The sequence below is a fragment of the Rhopilema esculentum genome, chromosome 20 (genome assembly GCF_057945365.1).
Source record: "Rhopilema esculentum isolate cy_ngs chromosome 20, ASM5794536v1, whole genome shotgun sequence".
NCBI lineage: Eukaryota > Metazoa > Cnidaria > Scyphozoa > Rhizostomeae > Rhizostomatidae > Rhopilema > Rhopilema esculentum.
This window is the reverse complement of record NC_142834.1, coordinates 6,256,278-6,278,652: the sequence shown is the minus strand read 5'-3', so window position 1 is coordinate 6,278,652 and position 22,375 is coordinate 6,256,278. Positions and strand designations below refer to the sequence as shown.

At 30.3% G+C, this 22,375-nt stretch overlaps 1 protein-coding gene across 5 annotated transcripts in view; it reads left to right on the top strand.

Annotated features, from left to right (window-relative positions):
- The window catches only part of LOC135682100 (uncharacterized), a 249,231-nt gene that overhangs the window by 38,033 nt on the left and 188,823 nt on the right, over window positions 1-22,375 (top strand). The gene's annotated exons all lie outside the window — the stretch shown is intronic.

Genomic DNA, 22,375 nt, shown 5'->3' with positions numbered 1-22,375 from the left:
TTAGAGCATTATTTGTTCTGCTGCCCCTGTCCTCTTTTTGTTAAATTCATCCTTGATTATCTTCTTTTGAAAGTCCTTCTTTCAATCCATTAAATCTTTTTTTTTCTTTTTTTCTCTTTGATACTTTAGAGCATTATTTGTTGTGCTGCCCCTGTCCTCTTTTTGTTAAATTCATCCTTGATTATCTTCTTTTGAAAGTCCTTCTTTAAATCCATTAAATCTGTTTTTTTCTTTTTTTCTCTTTGATACTTTAGAGCATTATTTGTTATGCTGCCCCCGTCCTCTTTTCGTTAAATTAATCCTTGATAATCCTCACTTGAAACTCCTTCTTTAAATCTATTAAATCTTTTTTTTTCTTTTTTTCTCTTTGATACTTTAGAGCATTATTTGTTGTGCTGCCCCTGTCCTCTTTTTGTTAAATTCATCCTTGATTATCTTCTTTTGAAAGTCCTTCTTTCAATCCATTAAATCTTTTTATTTTTCTTTTTTTCTCTTCAATACTTTAGAGCATTTTCTGTTGTGCTGCCCCCGTCTTCTTTTCGTTAAATTCATCCTTGATTATCTTCTTTTGAAAGTCCTTCTTTAAATCCATTAAATCTTTTTTTTCTTTTTTTCTCTTTGATACTTTAGAGCATTATTTGTTCTGCTGCCCCTGTCCTCTTTTCGTTAAATTAATCCTTGATGATACTCACTTGAAACTCCTTCTTTCAATCCATTAAATCTTTTTATTTTTCTTTTTTTTCTCTTTAATACTTTAGAGCATTATTTGTTGTTCTGCCCCTGTCCTCTTTTCGTTAAATTAATCCTTGATTATCTTCTTTTGAAAGTCCTTCTTTAAATCCATTAAATCTTTTTTTTTCTTTTTTTCTCTTTGATACTTTAGAGCATTATTTGTTCTGCTGCCCCTGTCCTCTTTTCGTTAAATTCATCCTTGATTATCTTCTTTTGAAAGTCCTTCTTTAAATCCATTAAATCTTTTTTTTTCTTTTTTTCTCTTTGATACTTTAGAGCATTATTTGTTATGCTGCCCCCGTCCTCTTTTCGTTAAATTAATCCTTGATAATCCTCACTTGAAACTCCTTCTTTAAATCTATTAAATCTTTTTTTTTCTTTTTTTCTCTTTGATACTTTAGAGCATTATTTGTTGTGCTGCCCCTGTCCTCTTTTCGTTAAATTCATCCTTGATTATCTTCTTTTGAAAGTCCTTCTTTAAATCCATTAAATCTTTTTTTTCTTTTTTTCTCTTTGATACTTTAGAGCATTATTTGTTGTGCTGCCCCTGTCCTCTTTTCGTTAAATTCATCCTTGATTATCTTCTTTTGAAAGTCCTTCTTTAAATCCCTTAAATCTTTTTATTTTTCTTTTTTTCTCTTTGATACTTTAGAGCATTATTTGTTGTGCTGCCCCTGTCCTCTTTTCGTTAAATTCATCCTTGATTATCTTCTTTTGAAAGTCCTTCTTTAAATCCATTAAATCTTTTTTTTCTTTTTTTCTCTTTGATACTTTAGAGCATTATTTGTTGTGCTGCCCCTGTCCTCTTTTCGTTAAATTCATCCTTGATTATCTTCTTTTGAAAGTCCTTCTTTAAATCCATTAAATCTTTTTTTTCTTTTTTTCTCTTTGATACTTTAGAGCATTATTTGTTGTGCTGCCCCTGTCCTCTTTTCGTTAAATTCATCCTTGATTATCTTCTTTTGAAAGTCCTTCTTTAAATCTATTAAATCTTTTTTTTCTTTTTTTCTCTTTGATACTTTAGAGCATTATTTGTTGTGCTGCCCCTGTCCTCTTTTCGTTAAATTCATCCTTGATTATCTTCTTTTGAAAGTCCTTCTTTAAATCCCTTAAATCTTTTTATTTTTCTTTTTTTCTCTTTGATACTTTAGAGCATTATTTGTTGTGCTGCCCCTGTCCTCTTTTCGTTAAATTCATCCTTGATTATCTTCTTTTGAAAGTCCTTCTTTAAATCCATTAAATCTTTTTTTTCTTTTTTTCTCTTTGATACTTTAGAGCATTATTTGTTATGCTGCCCCCGTCCTCTTTTCGTTAAATTCATCCTTGATTATCTTCTTTTGAAAGTCCTTCTTTAAATCCCTTAAATCTTTTTATTTTTCTTTTTTTCTCTTTGATACTTTAGAGCATTATTTGTTGTGCTGCCCCTGTCCTCTTTTCGTTAAATTCATCCTTGATTATCTTCTTTTGAAAGTCCTTCTTTAAATCCATTAAATCTTTTTTTTTCTTTTTTTCTCTTTGATACTTTAGAGCATTATTTGTTATGCTGCCCCCGTCCTCTTTTCGTTAAATTCATCCTTGATTATCTTCTTTTGAAAGTCCTTCTTTAAATCCATTAAATCTTTTTTTTCTTTTTTTCTCTTTGATACTTTAGAGCATTATTTGTTCTGCTGCCCCTGTCCTCTTTTCGTTAAATTAATCCTTGATAATCCTCACTTGAAACTCCTTCTTTAAATCCATTAAATCTTTTTATTTTTCTTTTTTTCTCTTTGATACTTTAGAGCATTATTTGTTGTTCTGCCCCTGTCCTCTTTTCGTTAAATTAATCCTTGATTATCTTCTTTTGAAAGTCCTTCTTTAAATCCATTAAATCTTTTTTTTCTTTTTTTCTCTTTGATACTTTAGAGCATTATTTGTTATGCTGCCCCCGTCCTCTTTTCGTTAAATTCATCCTTGATTATCTTCTTTTGAAAGTCCTTCTTTAAATCCATTAAATCTTTTTTTTCTTTTTTTCTCTTTGATACTTTAGAGCATTATTTGTTCTGCTGCCCCTGTCCTCTTTTCGTTAAATTAATCCTTGATAATCCTCACTTGAAACTCCTTCTTTAAATCCATTAAATCTTTTTATTTTTCTTTTTTTCTCTTTGATACTTTAGAGCATTATTTGTTGTTCTGCCCCTGTCCTCTTTTCGTTAAATTAATCCTTGATGATACTCACTTGAAACTCCTTCTTTCAATCCATTAAATCTTTTTTTTTCTTTTTTTCTCTTTGATACTTTAGAGCATTATTTGTTGTTCTCCCCTGTCCTCTTTTCGTTAAATTAATCCTTGATAATCCTCACTTGAAACTCCTTCTTTAAATCCATTAAATCTTTTTTTTTCTTTTTTTCTCTTTGATACTTTAGAGCATTATTTGTTGTTCTGCCCCTGTCCTCTTTTCGTTAAATTCATCCTTGATTATCTTCTTTTGAAAGTCCTTCTTTAAATCCATTAAATCTTTTTATTTTTCTTTTTTTCTCTTCAATACTTTAGAGCATTATTTGTTGTGCTGCCCCCGTCCTCTTTTCGTTAAATTATTCCTTGATAATCCTCACTTGAAACTCCTTCTTTCAATCCATTAAATCTTTTTTTTTCTTTTTTTCTCTTTGATACTTTAGAGCATTATTTGTTGTTCTCCCCTGTCCTCTTTTCGTTAAATTAATCCTTGATAATCCTCACTTGAAACTCCTTCTTTAAATCCATTAAATCTTTTTTTTACTTTTTTTCTCTTTGATACTTTAGAGCATTATTTGTTGTTCTGCCCCTGTCCTCTTTTCGTTAAATTCATCCTTGATTATCTTCTTTTGAAAGTCCTTCTTTAAATCCATTAAATCTTTTTTTTCTTTTTTTCTCTTTGATACTTTAGAGCATTATTTGTTATGCTGCCCCCGTCCTCTTTTCGTTAAATTCATCCTTGATTATCTTCTTTTGAAAGTCCTTCTTTAAATCCACTAAATCTTTTTTTTCTTTTTTTCTCTTTGATACTTTAGAGCATTATTTGTTCTGCTGCCCCTGTCCTCTTTTCGTTAAATTAATCCTTGATTATCTTCTTTTGAAAGTCCTTCTTTAAATCCATTAAATCTTTTTTTTCTTTTTTTCTCTTTGATACTTTAGAGCATTATTTGTTATGCTGCCCCCGTCCTCTTTTCGTTAAATTCATCCTTGATTATCTTCTTTTGAAACTCCTTCTTTAAATCCATTCAATCTTTTTTTTTTTTTTCTCTTTAATACTTTAGAGCATTTTTTGTTGTGCTGCCCCCGTCCTCTTTTCGTTAAATTAATCCTTGATAATCCTCACTTAAAACTCCTTCTTTAAATCCATTAAATCTTTTTATTTTTCTTTTTTTCTCTTTGATACTTTAGAGCATTATTTGTTGTTCTGCCCCTGTCCTCTTTTCGTTAAATTAATCCTTGATGATACTCACTTGAAACTCCTTCTTTCAATCCATTAAATCTTTTTTTTTCTTTTTTCTCTTTGATACTTTAGAGCATTATTTGTTGTTCTGCTCCCGTCCTCTTCTCGTTAAATTAATCCTTGATTATCTACTTTTGAAAGTCTTTCTTTCAATCCATTAAATCGTTTTTTTTCTTTTTTTCTCTTTGATACTTTAGAGCATTATTTGTTGTTCTGCCCCTGTCCTCTTTTCGTTAAATTAATCCTTGATAATCCTCACTTAAAACTCCTTCTTTAAATCCATTAAATCTTTTTATTTTTCTTTTTTTCTCTTTGATACTTTAGAGCATTATTTGTTGTTCTGCCCCTGTCCTCTTTTCGTTAAATTAATCCTTGATGATACTCACTTGAAACTCCTTCTTTCAATCCATTAAATCTTTTTTTTCTTTTTTTCTCTTTAATACTTTAGAGCATTATTTGTTGTTCTGCCCCTGTCCTCTTTTCGTTAAATTAATCCTTGATAATCCTCACTTGAAACTCCTTCTTTAAATCCATTAAATCGTTTTATTTTTCTTTTTTTCTCTTTAATACTTTAGAGCATTATTTGTTGTTCTGCCCCCGTCCTCTTTTCGTTAAATTAATCCTTGATTATCTACTTTTGAAAGTCTTTCTTTCAATCCATTAAATCTTTTTTTTTCTTTTTTTCTCTTTGATACTTTAGAGCATTATTTGTTGTTCTGCCCCTGTCCTCTTTTTGTTAAATTAATCCTTGATGATACTCACTTGAAACTCCTTCTTTCAATCCATTAAATCTTTTTTTTTCTTTTTTTCTCTTTGATACTTTAGAGCATTATTTGTTGTTCTCCCCTGTCCTCTTTTCGTTAAATTAATCCTTGATAATCCTCACTTGAAACTCCTTCTTTAAATCCATTAAATCTTTTTATTTTTCTTTTTTTCTCTTTAATACTTTAGAGCATTATTTGTTGTTCTGCCCCCGTCCTCTTTTCGTTAAATTAATCCTTGATTATCTACTTTTGAAAGTCTTTCTTTCAATCCATTAAATCTTTTTTTTTCTTTTTTTCTCTTTGATACTTTAGAGCATTATTTGTTGTTCTCCCCTGTCCTCTTTTCGTTAAATTAATCCTTGATAATCCTCACTTGAAACTCCTTCTTTAAATCCATTAAATCTTTTTTTTTCTTTTTTTCTCTTTGATACTTTAGAACATTTTTTGTTGTTCTGCCCCTGTCCTCTTTTCGTTAAATTAATCCTTGATAATCCTCACTTGAAACTCCTTCTTTAAATCCATTAAATCTTTTTTTTTCTTTTTTTCTCTTTGATACTTTAGAGCATTATTTGTTGTTCTACCCCTGTCCTCTTTTCGTTAAATTACTCCTTGATAATCCTCACTTGAAATTCCTTCTTTAAATCCATTAAATCTTTTTTTTTCTTTTTTCTCTTTGATACTTTAGAGCATTATTTGTTGTTCTGCTCCCGTCCTCTTCTCGTTAAATTAATCCTTGATTATCTACTTTTGAAAGTCTTTCTTTCAATCCATTAAATCTTTTTTTTTCTTTATTTCTCTTTGATACTTTAGAGCATTATTTGTTGTTCTGCCCCTGTCCTCTTTTCGTTAAATTAATCCTTGATAATCCTCACTTAAAACTCCTTCTTTAAATCCATTAAATCTTTTTATTTTTCTTTTTTTCTCTTTGATACTTTAGAGCATTATTTGTTGTTCTGCCCCTGTCCTCTTTTCGTTAAATTAATCCTTGATGATACTCACTTGAAACTCCTTCTTTCAATCCATTAAATCTTTTTTTTCTTTTTTTCTCTTTAATACTTTAGAGCATTATTTGTTGTTCTGCCCCTGTCCTCTTTTCGTTAAATTAATCCTTGATAATCCTCACTTGAAACTCCATCTTTAAATCAATTAAATCTTTTTATTTTTCTTTTTTTCTCTTTAATACTTTAGAGCATTATTTGTTGTTCTGCCCCCGTCCTCTTTTCGTTAAATTAATCCTTGATTATCTACTTTTGAAAGTCTTTCTTTCAATCCATTAAATCTTTTTTTTTCTTTTTTTCTCTTTGATACTTGAGAGCATTATTTGTTGTTCTGCCCCTGTCCTCTTTTCGTTAAATTAATCCTTGATAATCCTCACTTAAAACTCCTTCTTTAAATCCATTAAATCTTTTTATTTTTCTTTTTTTCTCTTTGATACTTTAGAGCATTATTTGTTGTTCTGCCCCTGTCCTCTTTTCGTTAAATAAATCCTTGATAATCCTCACTTAAAATTTCTTCTTTAAATCCATTAAATCTTTTTATTTTTCTTTTTTTCTCTTTGATACTTTAGAGCATTATTTGTTGTTCTGCCCCTGTCCTCTTTTCGTTAAATTAATCCTTGATGATACTCACTTGAAACTCCTTCTTTCAATCCATTAAATCTTTTTTTTTCTTTTTTTCTCTTTGATACTTTAGCGCATTATTTGTTGTGCTGCCCCCGTCCTCTTTTCGTTAAATAAATCCTTGATAATCCTCACTTGAAACTCCTTCTTTCAATCCATTAAATCTTTTTATTTTTCTTTTTTTCTCTTTGATACTTTAGAGCATTATTTGTTGTGCTGCCCCCGTCCTCTTTTCGTTAAATTAATCCTTGATAATCCTCACTTGAAACTCCTTCTTTCAATCCTTTAAATATTTTTATTTTTCTTTTTTTCTCTTTGATACTTTAGAGCATTATTTGTTGTTCTGCCCCTGTCCTCTTTTCGTTAAATAAATCCTTGATAATCCTCACTTAAAATTTCTTCTTTAAATCCATTAAATCTTTTTATTTTTCTTTTTTCTCTTTGATACTTTAGAGCATTATTTGTTGTTCTGCCCCCGTCCTCTTCTCGTTAAATTAATCCTTGATTATCTACTTTTGAAAGTCTTTCTTTCAATCCATTAAATCTTTTTTTTTCTTTTTTCTCTTTGATACTTTAGAGCATTATTTGTTGTTCTGCCCCTGTCCTCTTTTCGTTAAATTAATCCTTGATGATACTCACTTGAAACTCCTTCTTTCAATCCATTAAATCTTTTTATTTTTCTTTTTTTCTCTTTGATACTTTAGTGCATTATTTGTTGTTCTGCCCCCGTCCTCTTTTCGTTGAATTAATCCTTCATACTCCTCACTTGAAACTCCTTCTTTCAATCCATTAAATCTTTTTTTTTTTTTCTCTTTAATACTTTAGAGCATTATTTGTTGTTCTTCCCCTGTCCTCTTTTCGTTAAATTAATCCTTGATAATCCTCACTTGAAACTCTTTCTTACACTTGAAAATCCATTCAATCTTTTTAATTTTCTTTTTTTCTCTTTGATACTTTAGAGCATTATTTGTTGTGCTGCCCCCGTCCTCTTTTCGTTAAATTAATCCTTGATAATCCTCACTTGAAGCTCCTTCTTACACTTGAAAATCCATTCAATCTTTTTATTTTTCTTTTTTTCTCTTCAATACTTTAGAGCATTATTTGTTGTGCTGCCCCCGTCTTCTTTTCGTTGAATTAATCCTTGATACTCCTCACTTGAAACTCCTTCTTTCAATCCTTTAAATCTTTTTATTTTTCTTTTTTTCTCTTTGATACTTTAGAGCATTCTTTGCTGTTCTTCCCCTGTCCTCTTTTCGTTAAATTAATCCTTGATAATCCTCACTTGAAACTCCTTCTTACACTTGAAAATCCATTCAATCTTTTTAATTTTCTTTTTTTCTCTTTGATACTTTAGAGCATTATTTGTTGTCCTGCCCCCGTCCTCTTTTCGTTAAATTAATCCTTGATAATCCTCACTTGAAGCTCTTTCTTACACTTGAAAATCCATTCAATCTTTTTATTTTTCTTTTTTTCTCTTCAATACTTTAGAGCATTATTTGTTGTGCTGCCCCCGTCCTCTTTTCGTTAAATTAATCCTTGATAATCCTCACTTGAAGCTCCTTCTTACACTTGAAAATCCATTCAATCTTTTTATTTTTCTTTTTTTCTCTTCAATACTTTAGAGCATTATTTGTTGTGCTGCCCCCGTCCTCTTTTCGTTAAATTAATCCTTGATGATACTCACTTGAAACTCCTTCTTTAAATCCATTAAATCTTTTTATTTTTCTTTTTTTCTCTTTGATACTTTAGAGCATTATTTGTTGTTCTCCCCCTGTCCTCTTTTTGTTAAATTAATCCTTGATAATCCTCACTTAAAACTCCTTCTTTCAATCCATTAAATCTTTTTATTTTTCTTTTTTTCTCTTTGATACTTTAGCGCATTATTTGTTGTTCTGCCCCCGTCCTCTTTTCGTTAAATTAATCCTTGATACTCCTCACTTGAAACTCCTTCTTTCAATCCTTTAAATCTTTTTATTTTTCTTTTTTTCTCTTTGATACTTTAGAGCATTATTTGTTGTGCTGCCCCCGTCCTCTTTTCGTTAAATAAATCCTTGATAATCCTCACTTGAAACTCCTTCTTACACTTGAAAATCCATTCAATCTTTTTAATTTTCTTTTTTTCTCTTTGATACTTTAGAGCATTATTTGTTGTGCTGCCCCCGTCCTCTTTTCGTTAAATTAATCCTTGATAATCCTCACTTGAAGCTCCTTCTTACACTTGAAAATCCATTCAATCTTTTTATTTTTCTTTTTTTCTCTTTAATACTTTAGAGCATTATTTGTTGTGCTGCCCCCGTCCTCTTTTCGTTAAATTAATCCTTGATAATCCTCACTTGAAGCTCCTTCTTACACTTGAAAATCCATTCAATCTTTTTATTTTTCTTTTTTTCTCTTCAATACTTTAGAGCATTATTTGTTGTGCTGCCCCCGTCCTCTTTTCGTTAAATCAATCCTTGATAATCCTCACTTGAAGCTCCTTCTTACACTTGAAAATCCATTCAATCTTTTTATTTTTCTTTTTTTCTCTTCAATACTTTAGAGCATTATTTGTTGTGCTGCCCCCGTCCTCTTTTCGTTAAATTAATCCTTGATGATACTCACTTGAAACTCCTTCTTTAAATCCATTCAATCTTTTTATTTTTCTTTTTTTCTCTTTAATACTTTAGAGCATTATTTGTTGTGCTGCCCCCGTCCTCTTTTCGTTAAATTAATCCTTGATAATCCTCACTTGAAGCTCCTTCTTACACTTGAAAATCCATTCAATCTTTTTATTTTTCTTTTTTTCTCTTCAATACTTTAGAGCATTATTTGTTGTGCTGCCCCCGTCCTCTTTTCGTTAAATTAATCCTTGATGATACTCACTTGAAACTCCTTCTTTCAATCCATTAAATCTTTTTATTTTTCTTTTTTTCTCTTTGATACTTTAGCGCATTATTTGTTGTGCTGCCCCCGTCCTCTTTTCGTTAAATTAATCCTTGATACTCCTCACTTGAAACTCCTTCTTTCAATCCTTTAAATATTTTTATTTTTCTTTTTTTCTCTTTGATACTTTAGAGCATTATTTGTTGTGCTGCCCCCGTCCTCTTTTCGTTAAATTAATCCTTGATAATCCTCACTTGAAACTCCTTCTTTAAATCCATTCAATCTTTTTATTTTTCTTTTTTTCTCTTTAATACTTTAGAGCATTCTTTGTTGTTCTTCCCCTGTCCTCTTTTCGTTAAATTAATCCTTGATAATCCTCACTTGAAACTCCTTCTTTAAATCCATTCAATCTTTTTAATTTTCTTTTTTTCTCTTTGATACTTTAGAGCATTATTTGTTGTGCTGCCCCCGTCCTCTTTTCGTTAAATTAATCCTTGATAATCCTCACTTGAAACTCCTTCTTTAAATCCATTCAATCTTTTTTTTCTTTTTTTCTCTTTGATACTTTAGAGCATTATTTGTTGTGCTGCCCCCGTCCTCTTTTCGTTAAATAAATCCTTGATAATCCCCACTTGAAACTCCTTCTTTAAATCCATTAAATCTTTTTATTTTTCTTTTTTTCTCTTTGATACTTTAGAGCATTATTTGTTGTGCTGCCCCCGTCCTCTTTTCGTTAAATTAATCCTTGATAATCCTCACTTGAAGCTCCTTCTTACACTTGAAAATCCATTCAATCTTTTTATTTTTCTTTTTTTCTCTTTAATACTTTAGAGCATTATTTGTTGTGCTGCCCCCGTCCTCTTTTCGTTAAATTAATCCTTGATAATCCTCACTTGAAGCTCCTTCTTACACTTGAAAATCCATTCAATCTTTTTATTTTTCTTTTTTTCTCTTCAATACTTTAGAGCATTATTTGTTGTGCTGCCCCCGTCCTCTTTTCGTTAAATTATTCCTTGATAATCCTCACTTGAAACTCCTTCTTTAAATCCATTCAATCTTTTTTTTTCTTTTTTTCTCTTTGATACTTTAGCGCATTATTTGTTGTGCTGCCCCCGTCCTCTTTTCGTTAAATTAATCCTTGATAATCCTCACTTGAAACTCCTTCTTTAAATCCATTCAATCTTTTTTTTTTTTCTCTTTAATACTTTAGAGCATTTTTTGTTGTGCTGCCCCCGTCCTCTTTTCGTTAAATTAATCCTTGATAATCCTCACTTAAAACTCCTTCATTTAATCCATTAAATCTTTTTTTTCTTTTTTTCTCTTTGATACTTTAGAGCATTATTTGTTGTTCTGCCCCTGTCCTCTTTTCGTTAAATTAATCCTTGATGATACTCACTTGAAACTCCTTCTTTCAATCCATTAAATCTTTTTATTTTTCTTTTTTTCTCTTTGATACTTTAGCGCATTATTTGTTGTTGTGCCCCCGTCCTCTTTTCGTTGAATTAATCCTTGATACTCCTCACTTGAAACTCCTTCTTACACTTGAAAATCCATTCAATCTTTTTAATTTTCTTTTTTTCTCTTTGATACTTTAGAGCATTATTTGTTGTGCTGCCCCCGTCCTCTTTTCGTTAAATTAATCCTTGATAATCCTCACTTGAAACTCCTTCTTTAAATCCATTCAATCTTTTTTTTCTTTTTTTCTCTTTGATACTTTAGAGCATTATTTGTTGTGCTGCCCCCGTCCTCTTTTCGTTAAATAAATCCTTGATAATCCTCACTTGAAACTCCTTCTTACACTTGAAAATATATTCAATCTTTTTAATTTTCTTTTTTTCTCTTTGATACTTTAGAGCATTATTTGTTGTGCTGCCCCCGTCCTCTTTTCGTTAAATTAATCCTTGATAATCCTCACTTGAAACTCCTTCTTTAAATCCATTCAATCTTTTTTTTCTTTTTTTCTCTTTGATACTTTAGAGCATTATTTGTTGTGCTGCCCCCGTCCTCTTTTCGTTAAATTAATCCTTGATAATCCTCACTTGAAACTCCTTCTTTAAATCCATTCAATCTTTTTTTTCTTTTTTTCTCTTTGATACTTTAGAGCATTATTTGTTGTGCTGCCCCCGTCCTCTTTTCGTTAAATAAATCCTTGATAATCCCCACTTGAAACTCCTTCTTTAAATCCATTAAATCTTTTTATTTTTCTTTTTTTCTCTTTGATACTTTAGAGCATTATTTGTTGTTCTCCCCCTGTCCTCTTTTCGTTAAATTAATCCTTGATGATACTCACTTGAAACTCCTTCTTTCAATCCATTAAATCTTTTTATTTTCCTTTTTTTCTCTTTGATACTTTAGCGCATTATTTGTTGTTCTGCCCCCGTCCTCTTTTCGTTAAATTAATCCTTGATACTCCTCACTTGAAACTCCTTCTTTCAATCCTTTAAATCTTTTTATTTTTCTTTTTTTCTCTTTGATACTTTAGAGCATTCTTTGCTGTTCTTCCCCTGTCCTCTTTTCGTTAAATTAATCCTTGATAATCCTCACTTGAAACTCCTTCTTACACTTGAAAATCCATTCAATCTTTTTAATTTTCTTTTTTTCTCTTTGATACTTTAGAGCATTATTTGTTGTGCTGCCCCCGTCCTCTTTTCGTTAAATTAATCCTTGATAATCCTCACTTGAAGCTCCTTCTTACACTTGAAAATCCATTCAATCTTTTTATTTTTCTTTTTTTCTCTTTAATACTTTAGAGCATTATTTGTTGTGCTGCCCCCGTCCTCTTTTCGTTAAATTAATCCTTGATAATCCTCACTTGAAGCTCCTTCTTACACTTGAAAATCCATTCAATCTTTTTATTTTTCTTTTTTTCTCTTCAATACTTTAGAGCATTATTTGTTGTGCTGCCCCCGTCCTCTTTTCGTTAAATTATTCCTTGATAATCCTCACTTGAAACTCCTTCTTTAAATCCATTCAATCTTTTTTTTTCTTTTTTTCTCTTTGATACTTTAGCGCATTATTTGTTGTGCTGCCCCCGTCCTCTTTTCGTTAAATTAATCCTTGATAATCCTCACTTGAAACTCCTTCTTTAAATCCATTCAATCTTTTTTTTTTTCTCTTTAATACTTTAGAGCATTTTTTGTTGTGCTGCCCCCGTCCTCTTTTCGTTAAATTAATCCTTGATAATCCTCACTTAAAACTCCTTCATTTAATCCATTAAATCTTTTTTTTCTTTTTTTCTCTTTGATACTTTAGAGCATTATTTGTTGTTCTGCCCCTGTCCTCTTTTCGTTAAATTAATCCTTGATGATACTCACTTGAAACTCCTTCTTTCAATCCATTAAATCTTTTTATTTTTCTTTTTTTCTCTTTGATACTTTAGCGCATTATTTGTTGTTGTGCCCCCGTCCTCTTTTCGTTGAATTAATCCTTGATACTCCTCACTTGAAACTCCTTCTTACACTTGAAAATCCATTCAATCTTTTTAATTTTCTTTTTTTCTCTTTGATACTTTAGAGCATTATTTGTTGTGCTGCCCCCGTCCTCTTTTCGTTAAATTAATCCTTGATAATCCTCACTTGAAACTCCTTCTTTAAATCCATTCAATCTTTTTTTTCTTTTTTTCTCTTTGATACTTTAGAGCATTATTTGTTGTGCTGCCCCCGTCCTCTTTTCGTTAAATAAATCCTTGATAATCCTCACTTGAAACTCCTTCTTACACTTGAAAATCCATTCAATCTTTTTAATTTTCTTTTTTTCTCTTTGATACTTTAGAGCATTATTTGTTGTGCTGCCCCCGTCCTCTTTTCGTTAAATTAATCCTTGATAATCCTCACTTGAAGCTCCTTCTTACACTTGAAAATCCATTCAATCTTTTTATTTTTCTTTTTTTCTCTTTAATACTTTAGAGCATTATTTGTTGTGCTGCCCCCGTCCTCTTTTCGTTAAATTAATCCTTGATAATCCTCACTTGAAGCTCCTTCTTACACTTGAAAATCCATTCAATCTTTTTATTTTTCTTTTTTTCTCTTCAATACTTTAGAGCATTATTTGTTGTGCTGCCCCCGTCCTCTTTTCGTTAAATTAATCCTTGATAATCCTCACTTGAAGCTCCTTCTTACACTTGAAAATCCATTCAATCTTTTTATTTTTCTTTTTTTCTCTTCAATACTTTAGAGCATTATTTGTTGTGCTGCCCCCGTCCTCTTTTCGTTAAATTAATCCTTGATGATACTCACTTGAAACTCCTTCTTTAAATCCATTCAATCTTTTTATTTTTCTTTTTTTCTCTTTAATACTTTAGAGCATTATTTGTTGTGCTGCCCCCGTCCTCTTTTCGTTAAATTAATCCTTGATAATCCTCACTTGAAGCTCCTTCTTACACTTGAAAATCCATTCAATCTTTTTATTTTTCTTTTTTTCTCTTCAATACTTTAGAGCATTATTTGTTGTGCTGCCCCCGTCCTCTTTTCGTTAAATTAATCCTTGATGATACTCACTTGAAACTCCTTCTTTCTATCCATTAAATCTTTTTATTTTTCTTTTTTTCTCTTTGATACTTTAGCGCATTATTTGTTGTGCTGCCCCCGTCCTCTTTTCGTTAAATTAATCCTTGATACTCCTCACTTGAAACTCCTTCTTTCAATCCTTTAAATCTTTTTATTTTTCTTTTTTTCTCTTTGATACTTTAGAGCATTCTTTGCTGTTCTTCCCCTGTCCTCTTTTCGTTAAATTAATCCTTGATAATCCTCACTTGAAACTCCTTCTTACACTTGAAAATCCATTCAATCTTTTTAATTTTCTTTTTTTCTCTTTGATACTTTAGAGCATTATTTGTTGTGCTGCCCCCGTCCTCTTTTCGTTAAATTAATCCTTGATAATCCTCACTTGAAGCTCCTTCTTACACTTGAAAATCCATTCAATCTTTTTATTTTTCTTTTTTTCTCTTTAATACTTTAGAGCATTATTTGTTGTTCTGCCCCTGTCCTCTTTTTGTTAAATTAATCCTTCGTTAAATCTTTTTAATTTTCTTTTTTTCTCTTTGATACTTTAGAGCATTCTTTGTTGTTCTTCCCCTGTCCTCTTTTCGTTAAATTAATCCTTGATAATCCTCACTTGAAACTCCTTCTTACACTTGAGAATCCATTCAATCTTTTTAATTTTCTTTTTTTCTCTTTGATACTTTAGAGCATTATTTGTTGTGCTGCCCCCGTCCTCTTTTCGTTAAATTAATCCTTGATAATCCTCACTTGAAACTCCTTCTTTAAATCCATTCAATCTTTTTTTTCTTTTTTTCTCTTTGATACTTTAGAGCATTATTTGTTGTGCTGCCCCCGTCCTCTTTTCGTTAAATAAATCCTTGATAATCCCCACTTGAAACTCCTTCTTTAAATCCATTAAATCTTTTTATTTTTCTTTTTTTCTCTTTAATACTTTAGAGCATTATTTGTTGTTCTCCCCCTGTCCTCTTTTCGTTAAATTAATCCTTGATAATCCTCACTTGAAACTCCTTCTTACACTTGAAAATCCATTCAATCTTTTTAATTTTCTTTTTTTCTCTTTGATACTTTAGAGCATTATTTGTTGTGCTGCCCCCGTCCTCTTTTCGTTAAATTAATCCTTGATAATCCTCACTTGAAACTCCTTCTTTAAATCCATTCAATCTTTTTTTTCTTTTTTTCTCTTTGATACTTTAGAGCATTATTTGTTGTGCTGCCCCCGTCCTCTTTTCGTTAAATAAATCCTTGATAATCCCCACTTGAAACTCCTTCTTTCAATCCATTCAATCTTTTTATTTTTCTTTTTTTCTCTTTAATACTTTAGAGCATTATTTGTTGTTCTCCCCCTGTCCTCTTTTCGTTAAATTAATCCTTGATAATCCTCACTTGAAACTCCTTCTTACACTTGAAAATCCATTCAATCTTTTTAATTTTCTTTTTTTCTCTTTGATACTTTAGAGCATTATTTGTTGTGCTGCCCCCGTCCTCTTTTCGTTAAATTAATCCTTGATAATCCTCACTTGAAACTCCTTCTTTAAATCCATTCAATCTTTTTTTTCTTTTTTTCTCTTTGATACTTTAGAGCATTATTTGTTGTGCTGCCCCCGTCCTCTTTTCGTTAAATAAATCCTTGATAATCCCCACTTGAAACTCCTTCTTTAAATCCATTAAATCTTTTTATTTTTCTTTTTTTCTCTTTGATACTTTAGAGCATTATTTGTTGTTCTCCCCCTGTCCTCTTTTCGTTAAAGTAATCCTTGATGATACTCACTTGAAACTCCTTCTTTCAATCCATTAAATCTTTTTATTTTCCTTTTTTTCTCTTTGATACTTTAGAGCATTATTTGTTGTGCTGCCCCCGTCCTCTTTTCGTTAAATTAATCCTTGATACTCCTCACTTGAAACTCCTTCTTTCAATCCTTTAAATCTTTTTATTTTTCTTTTTTTCTCTTTAATACTTTAGAGCATTATTTGTTGTGCTGCCCCCGTCCTCTTTTCGTTAAATTAATCCTTGATAATCCTCACTTGAAGCTCCTTCTTACACTTGAAAATCCATTCAATCTTTTTATTTTTCTTTTTTTCTCTTCAATACTTTAGAGCATTATTTGTTGTGCTGCCCCCGTCCTCTTTTCGTTAAATTATTCCTTGATAATCCTCACTTGAAACTCCTTCTTTAAATCCATTCAATCTTTTTTTTTCTTTTTTTCTCTTTGATACTTTAGCGCATTATTTGTTGTGCTGCCCCCGTCCTCTTTTCGTTAAATTAATCCTTGATAATCCTCACTTGAAACTCCTTCTTTAAATCCATTCAATCTTTTTTTTTTTCTCTTTAATACTTTAGAGCATTTTTTGTTGTGCTGCCCCCGTCCTCTTTTCGTTAAATTAATCCTTGATAATCCTCACTTAAAACTCCTTCATTTAATCCATTAAATCTTTTTTTTCTTTTTTTCTCTTTGATACTTTAGAGCATTATTTGTTGTTCTGCCCCTGTCCTCTTTTCGTTAAATTAATCCTTGATGATACTCACTTGAAACTCCTTCTTTCAATCCATTAAATCTTTTTATTTTTCTTTTTTTCTCTTTGATACTTTAGCGCATTATTTGTTGTTGTGCCCCCGTCCTCTTTTCGTTGAATTAATCCTTGATACTCCTCACTTGAAACTCCTTCTTTCAATCCTTTAAATCTTTTTATTTTTCTTTTTTTCTCTTTGATACTTTAGAGCATTCTTTGTTGTTCTTCCCCTGTCCTCTTTTCGTTAAATTAATCCTTGATAATCCTCACTTGAAACTCCCTCTTACACTTGAAAATCCATTCAATCTTTTTAATTTTCTTTTTTTCTCTTTGATACTTTAGAGCATTATTTGTTGTGCTGCCCCCGTCCTCTTTTCGTTAAATTAATCCTTGATAATCCTCACTTAAAACTCCTTCTTTAAATCCTTTAAATCTTTTTATTTTTCTTTTTTTCTCTTTGATACTTTAGAGCATTATTTGGTGTTCTGCCCCTGTCCTCTTTTCGTTAAATTAATCCTTGATGATCGTCACTTGAAACTCTTTCTTTAAATCCATTAAATCTTTTTATTTTTCTTTTTTTCTCTTTAATACTTTATAGCATTATTTGTTGTTCTGCCCCTGTCCTCTTTTTGTTAAATTAATCCTTGATGATCCTCACTTGAAACTCCTTCTTTAAATCCATTAAATCTTTTTATTTTTCTTTTTTTCTCTTTGATACTTTAGAGCATTATTTGGTGTTCTGCCCCTGTCCTCTTTTCGTTAAATTAATCCTTGATGATCGTCACTTGAAACTCTTTCTTTAAATCCATTAAATCTTTTTATTTTTCTTTTTTTCTCTTTAATACTTTAGAGCATTATTTGGTGTTCTGCCCCTGTCCTCTTTTCGTTAAATTAATCCTTCGTTAAATCTTTTTATATTTCTTTTTTTCTCTTTGATACTTTAGAGCATTATTTGTTGTTCTGCCCCTGTCCTCTTTTTGTTAAATTAATCCTTCGTTAAATCTTTTTATATTTTTTTTTTCTCTTTGATACTTTAGAGTATTATTTGGTGTTCTGCCCCTGTCCTCTTTTCGTTAAATTAATCCTTCGTTAAATCTTTTTATATTTCTTTTTTTCTCTTTAATACTTTAGAGCATTATTTGGTGTTCTGCCCCTGTCCTCTTTTCGTTAAATTAATCCTTGATGATCCTCACTTGAAAATCTTTCTTTAAATCCATTAAATCTTTTTATTTTTCTTTTTTTCTCTTTAATACTTTATAGCATTATTTGTTGTTCTGCCCCTGTCCTCTTTTTGTTAAATTAATCCTTGATGATCCTCACTTGAAACTCCTTCTTTAAATCCATTAAATCTTTTTATTTTTCTTTTTTTCTCTTTGATACTTTAGAGCATTATTTGGTTTTCTGCCCCTGTCCTCTTTTTGTTAAATTAATCCTTGATGATCCTCACTTGAAACTCTTTCTTTAAATCCATTAAATCTTTTTATTTTTCTTTTTTTCTCTTTAATACTTTAGAGCATTATTTGGTGTTCTGCCCCTGTCCTCTTTTCGTTAAATTAATCCTACGTTAAATCTTTTTTTTTTCTTTTTTTCTCTTTGATACTTTAGAGCATTATTTGTTGTGCTGCCCCTGTCCTCTTTTCGTTAAATTAATCCTTCGTTAAATCTTTTTATTTTTCTTTTTTTCTCTTTAATTCTTTAGAGCATTATTTGTTGTGCTGCCCCTGTCCTCTTTTCGTTAAATTAATCCTTCGTTAAATCTTTTTATTTTTCTTTTTTTCTCTTTAATTCTTTAGAGCATTATTTGTTGTGCTCCCCCGTCCTCTTTTCGTTAAAATAATCCTTGATTATCTTCTCTTGAAACTCCTTCTTTCAATCCATTAAATCTTTTTTTTTCTTTTTTTCGCTTTGATACTTTAGAGCATTATTTGTTGTGCAGCCCCTGTCCTCTTTTCGGTAAATTAATCCTTGATGATCCTCACTTGAAACTCTTTCTTTAAATCCATTAAATCTTTTTATTTTTCTTTTTTTCTCTTTAATACTTTATAGCATTATTTGTTGTTCTGCCCCTGTCCTCTTTTTGTTAAATTAATCCTTCGTTAAATCTTTTTATATTTCTTTTTTTCTCTTTAATACTTTATAGCATTATTTGTTGTTCTGCCCCTGTCCTCTTTTTGTTAAATTAATCCTTCGTTAAATCTTTTTATATTTCTTTTTTTCTCTTTGATACTTTATAGCATTATTTGTTGTTCTGCCCCTGTCCTCTTTTCGTTAAATTAATCCTTCGTTAAATCTTTTTATATTTCTTTTTTTCTCTTTGATAATTTAGAGCATTATTTTCTGTGCTGCCCCTGCCCTTTTTTCGTTAAATTAATCCTTGATAATCCTCACTTGAAACTCCTTCTTTAAATCCATTAAATCTTTTTTTTTTCTTTTTTTTTTTAATACTTTAGAGCATTATTTGTTGTTCTGCCCCTGTCCTCTTTTCGTTAAATCAATCCTTGGTTTTCTTGTTTTGAAAGTCCTTCTTTAAATCCATTAAATCTTTTTATTTTTCTTTTTTTCTCTTTAATACTTTAGAGCATTATTTGTTGTTCTGCCCCTGTCCTCTTTTCGTTAAATTAATCCTTGATAATCCTTACTTGAAAGTCCTACTTTTAATCCATTCAATCTTTTTATTTTTCTTTTTTTCTCTTTAATACTTTAGAGCATTATTTGTTGTGCTGCCCCCGTCCTCTTTTCGTTAAATTAATCCTTGATAATACTCACTGGAATCTCCTTCTTTAAATCCATTAAATCTTTTTTTTTTCTTTTTTTTTTTAATACTTTAGAGCATTATTTGTTGTTCTGCCCCTGTCCTCTTTTCGTTAAATTAATCCTTGATAATCCTTACTTGAAAGTCCTACTTTTAATCCATTAAATCTTTTTATTTTTCTTTTTTTCTCTTTAATACTTTAGAGCATTGTTTTCTGTGCTGCCCCTGCCCTTTTTTCGTTAAATTAATCCTTGATAATACTCACTTGAAACTCCTTCTTTAAATCCATTAAATCTTTTTTTTTTCTTTTTTTTTTTAATACTTTAGAGCATTATTTGTTGTTCTGCCCCTGTCCTCTTTTCGTTAAATTAATCCTTGATAATCCTTACTTGAAAGTCCTACTTTTAATCCATTAAATCTTTTTATTTTTATTTTTTTCTCTTTGATACTATAGATTATTATTTGTTGTTCTGCTCCCGTCATCTTTTCGTTAAATTAATCCTTGATTATCTTCTTTTGAAAGTCCTTTTTTAAATCCATTAAATCTTTTTTTTTTCTTTTTTTCTCTTTGATACTTCAGAGCATTATTTGTTGTGCTGCCCCTGTCCTCTTTTTGTTAAATTAATCCTTCGTTAAATCTTTTTATATTTCTTTTTTCTCTTTGATACTTTATAGCATTATTTGTTGTTCTGCCCCTGTCCTCTTTTTGTTAAATTAATCCTTGATGATCCTCACTTGAAACTCTTTCTTTAAATCCATTAAATCTTTTTATTTTTCTTTTTTTCTCTTTAATACTTTATAGCATTATTTGTTGTTCTGCCCCTGTCCTCTTTTTGTTAAATTAATCCTTGATGATCCTCACTTGAAACTCTTTCTTTAAATCCATTAAATCTTTTTTTTTTCTTTTTTTTCTCTTTAATACTTTAGAGCATTATTTGTTGTTCTGCCCCTGTCTTCTTTTCGTTAAATTAATCCTTGATAATCCTCACTTGAAACTCCTTCTTTAAATCCATTAAATCTTTTTTTTTTCTTTTTTTTTTTAATACTTTAGAGCATTGTTTGTTGTTCTGCCCCTGTCCTCTTTTCGTTAAATTAATCCTTGATAATCCTTACTTGAAAGTCCTACTTTTAATCCATTCAATCTTTTTATTTTTCTTTTTTTCTCTTTAATACTTTAGAGCATTATTTTACAGACAACAGGATTTCGAAGATAATTAATTAATAGAGAGTGCGGGAAAATAACCGACCCGAGCGAGGCTCGAACTCACGACCCCTGACTTTGTACGTCAAGTGCTCTACCGCTGAGCTATCGGGTCGTGCTTTCAAGCCAACACCCAAGGCCGAGTCATTCACCCGCACTGCCCCTCTCTTTTACCAGATACACAGGGGAGCCATCGCAGCTCCATCTCAAAGTGCAGAGGACCTGAAGAATGAGAGAAGACTGAAAATGAAGAATGAAAGAGCATTATTTGTTGTGCTGCCCCCGTCCTCTTTTCGTTAAATTAATCCTTGATAATACTCACTTGAAACTCCTTCTTTAAATCCATTAAATCTTTTTTTTTCTTTTTTTTTTTAATACTTTAGAGCATTATTTGTTGTTCTGCCCCTGTCCTCTTTTCGTTAAATTAATCCTTGATAATCCTTACTTGAAAGTCCTACTTTTAATCCATTAAATCTTTTTATTTTAGCATTATTTGTTGTTCTGCCCCTGTCCTCTTTTCGTTAAATTAATCCTTGATAATCCTTACTTGAAAGTCCTACTTTTAATCCATTAAATCTTTTTATTTTTCTTTTTTTCTCTTTAATACTTTAGAGCATTTTTTTCTGTGCTGCCCCTGCCCTTTTTTCGTTAAATTAATCCTTGATAATCCTTACTTGAAAGTCCTACTTTTAATCCATTAAATCTTTTTATTTTTCTTTTTTTCTCTTTAATACTTTATAGCATTATTTGTTGTGCTGCCCCTGTCCTCTTTTCGTTAAATTAATCCTTGATAATACTCACTTGAAACTCCTTCTTTAAATCCATTAAATCTTTTTTTTTTCTTTTTTTTTTTAATACTTTAGAGCATTATTTGTTGTTCTGCCCCTGTCCTCTTTTCGTTAAATTAATCTTTGATAATCCTTACTTGAAAGTCCTACTTTTAATCCATTAAATCTTTTTATTTTTCTTTTTTTCTCTTTGATAATTTAGAGCATTATTTTCTGTGCTGCCCCTGCCCTTTTTTCGTTAAATTAATCCTTGATAATCCTCACTTGAAACTCCTTCTTTAAATTCATTAAATCTTTTTATTTTTCTTTTTTTCTCTTTAATACTTTAGAGCATTATTTGTTGTGCTGCCCCTGTCCTCTTTTCGTTAAATTAATCCTTGATAATCCTCACTTGAAACTCCTTCTTTAAATCCATTAAATCTTTTTATTTTTCTTTTTTTCTCTTTGATACTTTAGAGCATTATTTGTTGTTCTGCCCCTGTCCTCTTTTCGTTAAATTAATCCTTGATAATCCTTACTTGAAAGTCCTACTTTTAATCCATTAAATCTTTTTATTTTTCTTTTTTTCTCTTTAATACTTTATAGCATTATTTGTTGTGCTGCCCCTGTCCTCTTTTCGTTAAATTAATCCTTGATAATCCTTACTTGAAAGTCCTACTTTTAATCCATTAAATCTTTTTATTTTTCTTTTTTTCTCTTTGATACTTTAGAGCATTATTTGTTGTTCTGCCCCTGTCCTCTTTTCGTTAAATTAATCCTTGATAATCCTTACTTGAAAGTCCTACTTTTAATCCATTAAATCTTTTTATTTTTCTTTTTTTCTCTTTAATACTTTATAGCATTATTTGTTGTGCTGCCCCTGTCCTCTTTTCGTTAAATTAATCCTTGATAATACTCACTTGAAACTCCTTCTTTAAATCCATTAAATCTTTTTTTTTTCTTTTTTTTTTTAATACTTTAGAGCATTATTTGTTGTTCTGCCCCTGTCCTCTTTTCGTTAAATTAATCTTTGATAATCCTTACTTGAAAGTCCTACTTTTAATCCATTAAATCTTTTTATTTTTCTTTTTTTCTCTTTGATAATTTAGAGCATTATTTTCTGTGCTGCCCCTGCCCTTTTTTCGTTAAATTAATCCTTGATAATCCTCACTTGAAACTCCTTCTTTAAATCCATTAAATCTTTTTATTTTTCTTTTTTT